The sequence below is a fragment of the Hemiscyllium ocellatum genome, chromosome 38 (assembly GCF_020745735.1).
Source record: "Hemiscyllium ocellatum isolate sHemOce1 chromosome 38, sHemOce1.pat.X.cur, whole genome shotgun sequence".
Classification (NCBI taxonomy): domain Eukaryota; kingdom Metazoa; phylum Chordata; class Chondrichthyes; order Orectolobiformes; family Hemiscylliidae; genus Hemiscyllium; species Hemiscyllium ocellatum.
The window spans coordinates 21,067,470-21,081,438 of NC_083438.1; positions in this window are offsets into that span (position 1 = coordinate 21,067,470).

Below are 13,969 nucleotides of genomic sequence, written 5' to 3' on the forward strand. Positions count from 1 at the left end.
CTCTCCACTCTATCTAAGCCTCTCATTGTCTTGTCCACCTCTATCAAGTCACCTCTCATCCTTCTTCACTCAATTGAGAAAAGCCATAGCTCCCTCAAGCTTACCTTCATAAGACATGTCTTCCAGTCCAGGCAGCAGCCTGGGAAGTCTCCTCTGTACCCTCTCAAAAGCTTCCACATCCTTCCTACGATGAGACGACCAGATGTGAACACAATATTCAAAGTTGGGTCTTTGTAGAGCTACAGCTATCAGAACTGGAGATGGAGAGGTCCAGGAAGGAGAGGGAGGTGTGTGAGATGGTCCAAGTGAACTTGAGGTCAGGCTGGAAGATGTTGATGAACTGTTCAACCTCCTCATGAGAGCACGAGGTGGTACCAATACAGTCATCGATGGACTGGAGGAAAAGGTGGGGAGATGTAGCTGGGGAGGATGGACCGGACCACGTACCCTGACAAAGAGGCAGGCAGAGCTGGGGCCCACCCGGGTCACCATGGCCACCCCTTTGGTTTGGAGGCTGTGGGAGGATTCGAAGGAGAACCGCCCACTCTCCTGCTCCTCAGATGCTGCCTGACCTGCTGTGCTTTTCCAGCACCACCCTCTTGCACTCGGATCTCCAGCATCTGCAGTTCCTCCCTTTCTCCTGGCCCAGGGGACACATCTATCCTCATGGTTTTCAACATTCCCAGCCCATTCTCCTCCTTAACACCAACCTATTTGAGCGTATCGGCCTGTTTCCTGCTGTCCTCACAAAGGACAAGCTCCCTCTCAGTAGGGAACACTGAAGCACAGCATTAACTCCTCCGAATCCAGGCACAAGTTCCCTCCACTATCCCCAATCGGCCCTCCCCTCACTCCAGCCAACCTCTTTCTCCTCACGTAAGTGTAGAATGCCTCAGGGTTTTCCTTCACCCGACCTGCTAAAGCTTTTCCATGTCCCCTTCTCACTCTCCAAAGCCCATTCTTCAGTTCCTTCCTGACGACCTTGTGACCCTCTAGAGCCCTGTCTGGTCCTTGCCCCCTCGAGCTTAAGTAAGCTTCCTTCTTCCTCTTTACTAGATGTTCCACTTAGCTCTGGTCCCCCCCCCCCCCAACCCCCGGCCCAAACTGGTTTAAACCCTCCCACGAAGAGCTCTCCCAAACCTCCCACCCAGGATATTGAGGACCCCCCCCAGTTCAGGTACAACCCATCTTCCTTGTACAGGTCCCACCTTCCCCAGAAGGGATCCCAATGACCCCCCCATATCTGATCCACACTTCCTTCCATCAATGCCCCCTGCCCTGGTCACTCCATCAAGGGGGAATGTTTCTCCCTGTCTCTCTTGTCGACGTTCCTCATCATTATATACATCTCAGTCATGACTTCCACCCCCGCCCCCTCCCCCCCAGCTCTGAGGAAAGTGACCCCAGTCGGTCCAATCTCTCCTCAAAACTCTCCAGCCCAGGTGACCCCCCCCCAACCCGGTAAATCTCCCTCTGCCACCCGCCCCCCCAGTGCTATCCCACCCTCCCAATAATGGGGATTCCAGAACTGCACACAGTCCTGTAGCTGGGGCCTAACCAGCGTTTGAGACAGTTCCAGCCTCACCTCCCTGCTCTTCAACTCTGTTCCCCCCCTCCCTGGCTAATTAAGGTAAGGGTCCCGTGTCCCTCCTTAACCACTTCGCCCACCTGCCCCACTACCTTACGGGAGCGGGGACCACACCCACCGAGCTCCCTCTGACCCTCGGGCACTCCCAGGGTCCTACTGCCCACCATCTACTCCCTTGCCTTGCATCCCCCACCCCAGTGCGTCCCCCCACATTGATCCCTGTTGAACGTTGCTTTCAATAAAGTTGAGGGGAGGAAGGGGACGTTGACGATGATTGTTAAAGTGGACAGCAGTCTGGGTGTTGCCAATACCCACACTGCCCCCCCATTGTTCTCTGTGTGTACAAACCCCTTATTTACCCCATCACCCTGATGGGCATGGCATGACAGAGAGACACCCGCAAACTGGAGTCCCAGAAATCTTAATCTGTATTTGCATTGAAATCATTGACAACGTGCACGTATCTCGGTAATTCGGAACAGCTTCCCATCCAGCGGCCAACTCTGGGTTGCTGTTACTCTGTGACCATCATCGCGTGAACTCTAACCCCATCGCTGTGGCCTGAACTGGACTGCACCTCGTCCTCTCCTGCCAATTCCAAACTCTGGGGCTCTTCACCGGGAGGGGGGCTCTGGAGTTGTCCCGTTCCCTTCTCTTGCCCAGACCCTGTGGATCAGAACCTTCCAAGAGATTCCAAGGGCAGTGGAGAACATTTGGGTCCATGATTCCTTATTCTATCCCCTTTGGCTCCCCCTGAGCCGGCCGACTGACCCCCAGCTTGTCAGGTACTTGCAGGATCCACAGAGGCCTGTCCCTTTCACACTCAGTTGGTTAAGATTTGACGTCAAGTTAGCATCATTTCCCATCATGCACGCTTCCACACGTCCTGTGCTGACATCACAGCTCGGTTTGGGTCCACTGCTCACGGGGAGAAGGAGGAAACACATCTCCCCCCGGCAACAGCGGATGATGGGATGGCAATCTATCATAGCAATGCCTGCTGACTCTGTGTCTCAGTATCAGCACTGGGAGCGAGGCGATGAGGACCACCAGGACCACCACCAGGGCGATGATAATGGACACTTCTCCACTCAATGGAGCTGTGGGGGGAATAATCCAAAACAGGTCAGTGACTGCATCAAGGATTAGGGAAGGAAGGTGCTGGGTGGGATATTAAAGGGTGTGGGGAGTGAGGGGGAGAGTGGGATTAGACTGGGGGAGATATTAAAGTGTGTGGGGAGTGAGGGAGAGAGTGGGGTTAGACAGGAAGGGATATTAAAGGGTGTGGGGAGTCGGGACTGTGGGGTTAGACTGTGTGGGATATTAAAGTGAGTGAGGGGGAGAGTGCGATGAGACTGGGTGGGACAGGAAAGCGTGGGGTGGAGAGTGGGATTAGACTGGGTCGTATATTAAAGGGAGTGGGGAGTGAGGGAGAGAGTGGGATTAGACAGGGTGGGATAGTAAAGGGTGCGGAGAGTGAGGGGGTGAGTTGGATTAGACTGTGTGGGATATTAGAGGGTGTGGGGAGTGAGGAGGAGAGTTGGATTACGCTGGGTGGGATATTAAAGGGTGTGGGGAGTGAGGGGGAGCGTGTGATTAGACTGGGTGGGATATTAAAGGGAGTGAGGGATAGAGTGGGATTAGACTGGGTGGGATATTAAATGGTGTGGGGAGAGAGTGGGAATAGACTGGGAGGGATATTAAAGGGTTGGGGAGTGAGCGGGAGATTGGGATTAGACTGGGTGGGATATTAAAGGGTGTGGGGGGTGAGGGGGAGACTTGGATTCGACTGGGTGGTATATTAAAGGGTTGAGGCAGTGTGGGGGGAAAGTGGGATTAGACTGGGTGGGATATTAAAGGGTGTGGGGTGTGGGGGATAATGGGAATAGACTTGGTGGGATATTAAAGGGTGCGAGAGTGAGGGGGATAATGGGATTGGACTGGGTGGGATATTTAATGGAGAGAGAGGGAGAGTGGGATTTGACTGGGTGGGATATTAAAGGGAGTGGGGTGTGAGTGGGAGTGTGGGATTAGACTGGGTGAGATATTAAAGGGATTGAGGGGGAGAGTGGGATTAGACTGGGTGAGATATTAAAGGGATTGAGGGGGAGAGTGGGATTAGACTGGGTGGGACATTAAAGGGTGTGGGGAGTGAGGGAGAGTGGGATGAGACTGTGTGAGATATTAAAGGGTGTGGGGAGTGAGGGGGAGAGTGGGATTAGACTGGGTGGGATATTAAAGGGTGTGGGGAGTGAGGGAGAGAGTGGGATTTGACTGGGTGAGATATTAAAGGGTGTGGGGCGTGAGGTGGAGACTGGGATTAGACTGGGTGGGATATTTAAGGGAGTGAGGGTTAGAGTGGGATTAGACTGGGTGGGATATTGAAGGGTATGGGGAGTGAGGGGGAGAGTGGGATGAGACTGGGTGGGATATTAAAGGGTGTGGGGAGTGAGGGGGAGAGTGGGATTAGACTGTGATGATGTTAAAGGCTGTGGGGAGTGAGTGGGAGAGTGGGATTAGACTGGATGGGATATTAAAGGGAGTGAGGAGGAGAGTGGGATTAGACTGGGTAGGATATTAAAGGGTATGGGGAGTGAGTGGGAGAGTGGGATGAGACTGAGTGGGGAGTGAGGGTTAGAGTGGGGTTAGAGTAGGTGGGATATAAAAGGGTGTGGGGAGTGAGTGGGAGAATGGGATTTGACTGGGTGGGATATTAAAGGGTGTGGGGAGTGAGGGGGAGAGTGGGATTAGACTGGGTGGGATATTAAAGGGTGTGGGGAGTGAGGGGAGAGTGGGATTAGACTGGGTAGGATATTAAAGGGTGTGGGGAGTGAGAGGGAGAGTGGGATTGGACTGGGTGGGATACAAAAGTGTGTGGGGAGTGCGGGAGGAGAGTGGGATTAGACTGGGGGAGATATTAAAGGGTGTGGGGAGTGAGGGAGAGTGTGGGATTTGACGGGGAGGGATATTAAAGGCTGCGTGGAGTGAGGGGGAGAGTGGGATTGGACTGGGTGGAATGTGAAAGGGTGTGGGGAATGAGGGGGAGTATGGGATTAGAGTGGGTGGGCTATTAAAGGGAGTGAGGCGGAGAGTGGGATTAGACTGGGTGGGATATTAAAGGCTGTGGGGAGTGAGGGGGAGAGTGGGATTTGACAGGGAAGGATATTAAGGCTGCGTGCAGTGAGGGGGAGAGTGGGATTACACTGGGTGGGCTATTAAATGGAGTGAGGGTTAGATGGGATCAGAGTAAGTGGGATATTAAAGGGTGTGTGGAGTGAGTGGGAGAATGGGATTAGACTGGGTGGGATATTAAAGGGTGTGGAGAGTGATGGGGAGTGTGGGATTAGACTGGGAGGGATATTAAAGGGAGTGAGGGGTAGAGTGGGGTTAGAGTAGGTGGGATATAAAAGGGTGTGTGGAGTGAGTGGGAGAGTGGGATTAGTCTGGGAGGGATATTAAAGGGTGTGTGGAGTGATGGGGAGTGTGGGATTAGACTGGGAGGGATATTAAAGGGAGTGAGGGGTAGAGTGGGGTTAGAGTAGGTGGGATATAAAAGGGTGTGTGGAGTGAGTGGGAGAGTGGGATTAGTCTGGGAGGGATATTAAAGGGTGTGGGGAGTGAGTGGGAGAGTGGGATTAGACTGGGTGGGATATTAAAGGGAGTGAGGGGGAGAGTGGGATTAGACTGGGTGGGATATTGAAGGGAGTGAGGGGGAGAGTGCGATTTGACAGGGTGGGATATTAAAATGAGTGAGGGCGAGAGTGGGAATAGACTGGGTGGGATATTAAAGGGTGTGTGGAGTGAGTGGGAGAGTGGGATTAGACTGGGAGGGATATTGAAGTGTGTGGAGTGAGTGGGAGAGTGGGATTAGACTGGGAGGGATATTGAAGTGTGTGGGGAGTGAGGGGGAGAGTGGGATTAGACTGGATGGGATATTAAAGGGAGTGAGGGGGAGAGTGGGATTTGACTGGGTGGGATATTGAAGGGTGTTGGGAGTGAGGGGGAGAGTGGGATTAGACTGGGTGGGATATTAAAGGGTGTGGGGAGTGAGAGGGAGAGTGGGATTAGACGAGCTCAATGCATTTAAGGGGAACAGGGACTGAGGGGGAATGGATCAGAGGGATCGGTCGATGAGGCTTAAAGTGAGGGGATCCGACTGAAGCAGCACGATCCGAGGGGATCTGGTACAGGATCTAGACGCCATTATTGCCTGGGGACAGTGGGGATCTGAAGGGGGGACGGTCACTGGGTCTCTCCCACCGAGCCTGTGTCCCCTTTACCTGGATCCACTGTGGTGGTGATCCCTGTGTCTCCATTACACAAAGAGCCTTCACAGCAGGACAGGTCACTTGGAAACAAACCAAACACTTGCAAATGTTTCCTCGCTTCCGCAAGATTCGCCGAAGCACATCCTTTAAAAACGAGATCTGGGCCCATATCTGACACTGCGGGGCAGAACAGAGAACAGATCGCATCGCAACAGAGTGGATCCCTGACAGGAAACTGGATCACTGTCCTGATTGGAGGATCAGTGAGAGGGGGAGGCTATGACTGGAGAATCAGAGTGAGAGGGATCCTGTGTTTGGAGCGTCAGTGAGAGAGGGAGGATGTGATTGGAGCGTCAGTGAGAGAGGGAGGATGTGATTGGAGGGTCAGCGAGAGCGGAAGGCTGTGATTGGAGGATCAGCGAGAGCGGGAGCCTGTGATTGGAGAATCAGCAAGAGCGGGAGCCTGTGATTGGAGGGTCAGTGACAGTGGGAGGCTGTGATTGGAGGGTCAATCAGAGCAGGAGGCTATGATTGGAGGATCAGTGAGAGCGGGATCCTGTGATTGGAGGATCAGTGACAGAGGGAGGCTGTGATTGGAGGGTCAGTGAGAGCGGGAGGCTGAGATTGGAGGATCAGTGAGAGACAGAGGCTGTGATTGGAGGATCAGTGAGGGTTGGGGGCTGTGATTGGAGGATCACTAAGCTGGGCTGGGGTTGGTGGGTTCCCGGGGAGAGGTACAGCTTTCCCCCACGATCCGAAAGTAGAGCGTTCTGATGAAACCTTTCAGAAGCCGAAATGGCACAAAGTGAAGAATCGGTGCCTTTTCTGGTAAAAGTGAAAATCCTCTTTGGATTTCTTTCGGTGAGTGAAAACAGGTCCTAATGTAGGTCTTTCTGAAAAGGGAGGTGGGGGAAAGTGAACTTTCCAAAAGCAGGGGATACCTGTAGGACGTTACATTCTGAGCAATGTCTGGGTGTGGGCTGTGAGGCTGAGAGCCAGACCAGGGACCCGAAAACTACCTCCCCCAGACCCCTACCCTCCCAGGGGGTGCTCAGGGGGTGAGAGCTGGATTGGGGAAGGGGCCCAGACTCAGACGCATTCCCTGTCAGCGGCTCCCTGTCAGGGGATGATCCCGAGCCAAGTGCTGAGGCTCACAGAGAGTGTAGGCCCAGACCTAGGTGAGATTGGGGCTGTACGATGTTCCCATTCAGCACCAGCCAGTGACCCGCCTCTCCCTCTGCATACAGACTGTGGACTGACAACTGGGTCAAGGAGGGAACCCAGTCTGTACTGCACCCTGGTGGACAAGAATGGGCTGAATGGCCTCATCCTGTGCTGTGCTATCCCATCATTCCATTCTCCTGAATAATGGCTCCCTTCAATCTCCCAAAGCTGGGAGTGAGTTGGACGTTGACCCTGAAGCTCAGTGACCGAGGTTGGGGAGAGAGCAGTGGAGGATGGAGTGTATCTACGTACACAATATCTGTTCGCCTGTTCCATTCACACAGCGATTCTCCAGACCCACACACTCCACCTTCTGTAGATTGGCCAGGCAGGAGGCCATGGATGGACTGTAGCATCCGAAACATTGCAGTCCGTTCAGGGTGGTGTTGGCAGGCTCTGAAATCACAAAGGGAAGAAGAGAAGATGTCTTCTTTTTGATTCAAGGACAAAACCATCCTCCCCTCGCATCGTCACATCCCCTCCCCCCAACACAACTCCCCAAACCAGACATTCATCACCTCCCCACCCACCCCCCGGGGTTTTCATGTGGGTCTGCATCGTGACAGACCTCACTGTGATCCTCACCTGCTACTCTCTGGTTATTACGTCGGTCTGTGCCACAGAGACGGCTGCTCCGGGAGATATGCACCCTTCCAGTGCTCATTGAAATATCTTCGAAGGGACCCTCACAGCATTGTTGAATGTGTGTGACAGTCTCAGTCCCATTGTCTACGGTAAACAGGCTGGAGTTAGAACTTCACCACATCATTTGTTTAGCTTCACCCCATCTGCAACAATTTCTATCGATGTCCCACAGAAAGTATCCTATCCGGATGCATCACAGCTTGGTATGGAGCACAAGGAATTACAGAGAGATGTGAACACAGCCCAGTCCATCACACAAACCAGCCTTCCCCCCCCCCCCCCCACCGTTATCTCCATCTACACTTCCCACTGCCTCGGGAAAGGAACTAACATCATTAAAAAGCCTTCCCAGCCCTGGAATACTGTCTCCCACCCTCTTCCATCAGGCAGAAGATACAAAGGTTTGAAAACACGTACCAACAGATTCAAGACCAGCTTCTTCCCCGCTGTTATCAGACTAATGACCCGACCGTTCATATCTTCGAGTTGACCTTTCTCTGCACCTTCCCTGTGGCTGGAACACTATATTCTATATTCTGTTCCATTACCCTGATGTACTTCTGTAAGGTGTGATTTGTCTGGATATCATACAGAACAATACATTTCACTGTATCTCGGTGCATGTGACAATAACAAACCCAGTATCAACATGGAGATATTTTCTGAACCTATGATAACGGATTTTAACTTTCCAAACATAGACTGGGACTGTCATTGCGTTAAAGGTTTAGATGGAGAGAAATTTGTTTAGTGCGTACAAGATAATTTTCTCATTCGGTCTGTGGATGTACCAAGTAGAGAAGGTGCAAAACTTGACCTACTCTTGGGAAATAAGGCAGGGCAGGTGACTGAAGTGTCAGTGGGGGAGCACTTTGGGGCCAGCGACCATAATTCTAGTAGATTTTAAATAGTGGTGGAAAAGGAAAGAACAGATCTAAATGTTGAAGTTCTAAATTGGTGAAAGGCCAATTTTGACGGTCTAAGGCCAGAACTTTCGAAAGCTGATTGGGGGCAGATGTTCGCAGGTAAAGGGTCGGCTGGAAAATGGGAAGCCTTCAGAAATGAGATAACGAGAATCCAGAGAAAGTACATTCCTGTCAGGGTGAAAGGGAAGGCTGGTAGGTGTAGGGAATGCTGGATGACTAAAGAAATTGAGGGTTTGTTTGAGAAAAAGAAGGAAGCATATGTAAGGTATAGAGAGAATAGATCGAGTGAATCTTGAGAAGAGTATAAAGGAAGTAGGAGTATTCTTAAGTGGGAAATCAGGAGCGCAAAAAGGGGACATGAGATAGTTTTGGCAAATAGAATTAAGGAGAATCCAAAGGGTTTTTACAAATACATTAAGGACAAAAGGGTAACGAGGGAGAGAATAGGGCCCCTCAAAGATCAGCAAGGCGGCCTTTGTGAAAATGGGGGAGATACTAAATGAATATTTTGCATCAGTATTTACTGTGGAAAAGGATCTGGAAGATACTGACTGTAGGGAAATAGATGGTGACATCATGCAGAATGTCCACATTACAGAGGAGGAAGTGCTGGATGGCTTGACACAGGTAAAGGTGGATACATCCCCAGGACCTGATCAGGTGTACCCGAGAACTCTGTGGGAAGCTAGGGAAGTGATTGCTGGGCCTCTTACTGAGATAGTTGTATCATCGATAGTCACAGGTGAGGTGCTGGAAGACTGGAGGTTGGCTAACGTAGTGCCACTGTTTAAGAAGGGTGGTAAGGACAAGCCAGGGAACTATTGACCAGTGAGCCTGACCTTAGTGGTGGGCAAGTTGTTGGAGGGAATCCTGAGGGACAGGATGTACATGTATGTGGAAAGGTAAGGACTGAATAGGGATAGCCAACAGTGGCTTTGTGCGTGGGAAATCACGTCTCAGAAACGTGATTGTGTTTTTTGAGGATGGAACAAAGAGGATTGATGAGGGCAGAGCGGTAGATGTGATCTGTAGGGACTTCAGTAAGGCTTTAAAGTTCCCCACGGGAGACTGGTTAACAAGGTTAGATCTCATGGAATACAGGGAGAACTAGCCATTTGGATACAGAACTGGCTCAAAGGTAGATGACAGAGGGTGGTGGTGGTGGGTTGTTTTTCAGACTGGAGGCCTGTGACCAGTGGAGTGCCACAAGGATCGGTGCTGGGTCCTTTACATTTGGTCATTTACATAAATGATTTGGATGTGAGCATAAGAGGTACAGTTAGTAAGTTTGCAGATGACACCAAAATTGAAGGTGCAGTGGACAACAGAGAGGGTATCTCAGATTACAACAGGATCTTGAGCAAATGGGCCAATGGGCTGAGAAGTGGCAGACTGAGTTTAATTCAGATAAATGCGATGTGCTGTATTTTGGGAAAGCAAATCTTAGCCAGACTTATACACTTAATGGTAAGGACCTAGGGAGTGTTGCTGAACAAAGAGACCTTGGAGTGCAGGTTCACAGCTCCTTGACAGTGGAGTCACAGGTAGATAGGATAGTGAAGAAAGCGTTTGGTATGCTTTCCTTTATTGGTCAGAGTATTGAGTACAGGAGTTGGGAGGTCATGTTGTGGCTGTACAGGACATTGGTTAGGTTACTGTAGGAATATTGCAATTCTGGTCTCCTTCCTATCGGAAAGATGTTGTGAAACGTGAAAGGATTCAGAAAAGATTTACAAGGATGTTACCAGGGTTAGAGGGTTTGAGCTATAGGGAGAGGCTGAACAGGCTGGGGCTGTTTTACGTGGACAAAGTCTTTTACCTGGGACGGGGGAGCGCAGAACTAGAGGGCATTGGCTTAGGGTGAGAGGGGGAATATAAAATAGAGACCTAACGGGCAACTTTTTCATGCAGAGGGTGGTACGTGTATGGAATGAGCTGCCAGAGGAAGTGGTGGAGGCTGGTACAATTGTAACATTTAAGAGGCATTTGGATGGGTATATGAATAGGGAGGGTTTGGAGGGATACGGGCCGGGTGCTGGCAGGTGGGACTGGATTGCGTTGGGATATCTGGACGGGTTGGACCAAAGGGTCAGTTTCCATGCTGCACATCTATAACTCTGTGTTTTGGAGAATATGACCCGACACCGCTTGAGGGGCAGGTGTTTGTGGGGGGACATTGCCACCGTTCCTGTGTCAGTGCTGAGGTGGACACCCCACTGCATCATGGGAGCAGGTCAATCCCCACTCCCAGTCCCTACAAACACCGACAATGGGCCTGACCCTGAGGAAGAGGGAAGACACGTCTGCACTCAGCAAAGGGGGAAAGAAACTTCCCTTCACTCCATCTGGGCCCTTTCCCTCCAATCTGGGAAGAGTTGGCTCTCAACAGAAAGGCAGGATTACCGATGATGGTGTGGGATGACACAGTCTGGTAGTTGGTGATGCCAATCCGGCAAGTGGTCTCATTCAGTGAGCAGGAACCCGAGGGACCTGAACACATGAAACATTAAAGGGATCGTCCTGGAAAGGGAGAGATTGTAGAGAATTCAGTGAGACTCGGAGTTTCAGTCTGAGGGGAATTTTCACTCAAGGGCCATTACTGTACTGTGCTTTCAGATTACACCCCCTCATTCCGATCATAACCTCAAACACTTCACTCACACTGCGAGGGATATTAAAGGGTGTGGGGATTGGAGGGAGAGTGGGAATAGACTGAGTGGGATATTAAAGGGTGTGGGGATTGAGAAGGAGAGTGGGATTAGACTGGGTGGGATATTAAAGGGTGTGGGGAGTGAGGGGGAGAGTGGGATTAGACTGGGAAGGATATTAAAGGGTGTGTGGAGTGAGGGAGGACAGTGGGATTAGACTGGGTGGGATATTAAAGGGTGTGGGGAGTGAGGGGGAGAGTGGGATTAGACTGTGAGGGATATTAAAAGGTGTGGGGAGTGAGGGGGAGAGTGGGATTAGACTGGGTGGGATATTAAAGGGTGTGGGGAGTGAGGGGGAGATTGGAATTAGACTGGGTGGGATATGAAAGGGTGTGGGGAGTGAGGGGGAGAGTGGGATTAGACTGGGTGGGATATAAAAGGGTGTGGGAGTGAGGGGGAGAGTGGGATTAAACTGGGTGGGATATTAGAAGGTGTGGGGAGTGAGGGGCAAGATTGGATTAGACTGGGTGGGATATTAAAGGACATTGGTGAGTCTTCGTCTGGAATACTGTGTCCCGTTCTGGTCTCCCTGTTATCGGAAGGATATTATTAAACTGGAGAGGGTCCTGACGAGATTTCCCGGGATGTTACCGGGTGTGGAAGGTTTGTGTTGGAGAGGAAGGCTGGGTAATCTGGGACTTTCTTCACTGGAGCGAGTGTGTATAAAATACTGACGGGGATGGATAGGATTAGTGGGTGAGGTCTTTTCCCCAGGACGGGGGGGATTTTGAGACTCGGGGGGGAACATTTTGAATGTGAGAGGAGAGAGATTTAAAAAGGAGGGTAGGGGCTGATGTTTGACCCAGAAGTGGGTTTGTGTGTGGAATGACCTTCCTGAGGAAGTGCTGGATGTGGGGACAGTTACAACATTTAACAGATGTTTGGATAAGACCAGGAATGGGAAATGTTTGGAGGGATATGGGCCAGGAGCAGGCAGCTGGGATTGGGTTAGGTTGGGATTGTGGTCAGCACCGACTGGTTGGGCCGAAGGGTCTGTTTCCGTGCTGTAGGATTCTATGAAGGGGACGTGGGCGACCGAGAATTAGGCAACTTTTCAGAACGGGGCATGTGATTGGGATGTGGGAATGTGCTGTCTGAGAGTGTGGCCGGGTCGGGGGAGGGGAGCGAAGGCAATAATCCCATCGTCTCATCCGGGAGAACGCCGTGGAATATCAGGAATCTCAGGACCCGGCCTACCCACACAGGCTCGGTCAGTGACAGGATAGTGATGGGGGGGGAGGGGAGGGGGTCCTACCCACACAGGCTCGGTCAGTGACAGGGCAGTGATGGGGGGGAGGGGAGGGGGTCCTACCCACACAGGCTCGGTCAGTGACAGGACAGTGATGGAGGGGAGGGGAGGGGGTCCTACCCACACAGACTCGGTCAGTGACAGGACAGTGATGGGGGGAGGGGAGGGGGTCCTACCCACACAGGCTCGGTCAGTGACAGGACAGTGATGGGGGGAGGGGAGGGGGTCCTACCCACACAGGCTCGGTCAGTGACAGGACAGTGATGGGGGAGGGGGTCCTACCCACACAGGCTCGGTCAGTGACAAGACAGTGATGGCGGGGGGGAGGGGGTCCAACCCACACAGGCTTGGTCAGTGACAGGACAGTGAAGGCGGGAGTGGAGGGGGTCCTACCCACACAGGCTCGGTCAGTGACAGGACAGCGATGGGGGGGGAGGGGAGGGGGTCCTACCCACACAGGCTCGGTCAGTGACAGGACAGTGATGGAGGGGAGGGGGTCCAAACCACACAGGCTCAGTCAGTGACAGGACAGTGATGGCGGGGGAGGGGAGGGGGTCCTACCCACACAGGCTCGGTCAGTGACAGGGCAGTGATGGGGGGAGGGGAGGGGGTCCTACCCACACAGGCTCGGTCAGTGACAGGGCAGAGATGGAGGGGAGGGGGTCCAACCCACACAGGCTCGGTCAGTGACAGGACAGTGATGGCGGGGGAGGGGAGGGGGTCCTACGCACACAGGCTCGGTCAGTGACAGGACAGTGATGGGGGTGGGGGTCCTACCCACACAGGCTCAGTCAGTGACAGGACAGTGATGGGGGGGAGGGGAGGGGGTCCTACCCACACAGGCTCGGTCAGTGACAGGACAGTGATGGGGGTGGGGGTCCTACCCACACAGGCTCAGTCAGTGACAGGACAGTGATGGGGGGAGGGGAGGGGGTCCTGCCCACACACGCTCGGTCAGTGACAGGATGGTGATGGGGGGAGGGGAAGTTCGCTGGGGGTCTGGGGGAGGGGGTTTCCTGCAGTACACAGAAAGATCCCACAGCCCCTTCCTGGCCTGAGTGCGTGGAGTGGTGTGGGGTCAGTCCCTGAGGGTGGGGGTGGGCCCGGCCGCTCTGATACTGAGATCGAGACGGATCCGATTCTGAAGTCGTGGAGTTGGGGGAGAACCTCGGGAATGGGAGTAAGTTTCCCCGGGATACAAACCCTCCCACTCAGGACGCGGACGGGGAGGAGGAGGGTTCACTCTCGGAGGCTGGAAACCCCTTCCCGAGGTGCTGCTGGTATTGAAGGCTGAAACACGGGGCAGGGGAGGGGTATGAATCAAGGAGGAAGGTGGGGCAGGACCTGGGGTGGGTGGGGGT